The sequence below is a fragment of the Silene latifolia genome, chromosome 9 (genome assembly GCF_048544455.1).
Source record: "Silene latifolia isolate original U9 population chromosome 9, ASM4854445v1, whole genome shotgun sequence".
NCBI classification, from domain to species: Eukaryota; Viridiplantae; Streptophyta; class Magnoliopsida; order Caryophyllales; family Caryophyllaceae; genus Silene; species Silene latifolia.
In genome coordinates, this window is record NC_133534.1 from 92725378 (window position 1) to 92727336 (window position 1959).

The following is a 1959-nucleotide window of genomic DNA, read 5'->3' on the forward strand; positions in this document are numbered from 1 at the left end:
CCGTGGGACTGGGGGTTTGCCGGGATGGGCTCCAAGAGATATTTGAGCTTCCGTCGCCAGCGGCAGCATTCCGTAATGTCGCCTCCCGATCCGCGAAGTTTGATCCATCATTCTTGATCGAGTAGACCGATTCATCTGATTCATGAAGATCCGAAGCCAGGACTCGCGGTCCAATGTGGCACTTGGCATTGGGTTATCAGTAGAACCAGCCATTTGTTATTTAGCAGTTAAAAAGTCGTGATCTACACTGAAAAGGAAAGAAAAACAAAACGAAATAAGGAACTCATCGAGGTGATTTAAGTCTATTTTTAAAATTCATTTTAAACATGTAGACTCTCGCACTTGCATAATTGATCTCCCTCAAGAATGATACAAGTGATCCCAAGATTCAATTTCAGTAAATTGATAAGCCAACTGTTTAGCTAATTCTTCCGGAAGAACTCTTGGTCGATAGATTTCCGTAAATCCTATCTATAGTCCACCATAGTCACAGGATCGTACGAGTGACCATAGTGTTGAGATAAAATAGGTCAATCGGTTCCAACTTACCCGACGTAGAAGGGGTCATATTATGCCTACCGACGAAGAAGGGACTCATTGGAGTTTGACCTATAAAGACCGTTCTCAATTTTGGTTTATACGAGGAAGATCCCATCAACTAAGTTTTAATTCATTTTAAGTGAACGAATAACTAGCGTCTGCGTGAATGAATCAATTTAGGTGATGGCTTAGCATGATCGTGTGACATGAGAATGTCAATGAAAACTAACTCGTGACCTCTATATGTGTCAGTTTTCATGCAATAAATAGGTGGTTTGGTTTTTAGGCGGAATATGATGCATATTATCGTTGCGAAAAATAAATAAAAGAATGCAATACGTAAATAAAAAGGTCCTAGTGTGGCCTATCCTAGTATAAGAACATAATACAACTTTGGAATCCACCGTTGGACCCGAAAGGCTTGTCTTGATGTTCCATCTTGATCCAAGTAGCGGGAGTGAGCATCCGGTCTCCATCTTTGGTCTTCTCAAAATTACAATCGAAATTACAAAATATAAACCTATTTACATTCTAATTAAAACTGTAATTACAAGTGGAAAAAAAACATAACGGAGATACGAGATCTCAAAATACAACCAAGACCGTGTTCCATCATTACGGTAACACGTTCTACTAAGGCCACACTAAGTTACAACTGATTGTAAAATTAAATACGTAATAAAAGGCATTCACAAGGATTCAAAATGAACGATAAATAAAAATGCATCAACTAAAAACAAATTCATTCGTGACATAATTCTGTAATTATGTTAAATTTATCCAAACCACCTTTTAATGATTAAAATTCATGTGATAAAACCGCTTCTATCATTTAATTTTAATCCATTACAATCCGTTACTTTAAATACGCTTTAAAATAACTTAATGGTACGTGTGTGAACCGTTTCACAATCATAGCGAGTGTACAATATCCGTATAATGTACATTATGTAGCCAAAAGAAAATTTAAAGCAAAAGGAATAAATTTTCAAAGCTGTCAAAACAGAATTCCCTCGATCCAGGGACACAGGTGCTCGATCGAGGAACGAAAGGGCTCGATCGACTGAACTGCAAGTTGATCGAGAGAGTTGCCAAACAGAAAGTGCTCGATCGACTAAACTGGTGGTCGATCGAGTACCTTTATCAGCAAAGATACTCGATCGAGTACGAGGACAACTCGATCGAGCAGTAGGGTTTTGAAAGGGGTCGATCGAGTACAATAGGGACTCTGATGCGACCATAATTGGCGCATATTTAGCCCCCGAATTACCATTGTTTCCATGCTTTTTAGTGCCTATTTGGGTCATTTCTTATCTTTAGTTCTTTGTTTTGCATATTCTTTGAGATTTTGATCCCTTGGTAGGAAAGGAGTAAGAATCTTGCATTTTCATGGCAAAACGAGGCTAAATTGATTGTATT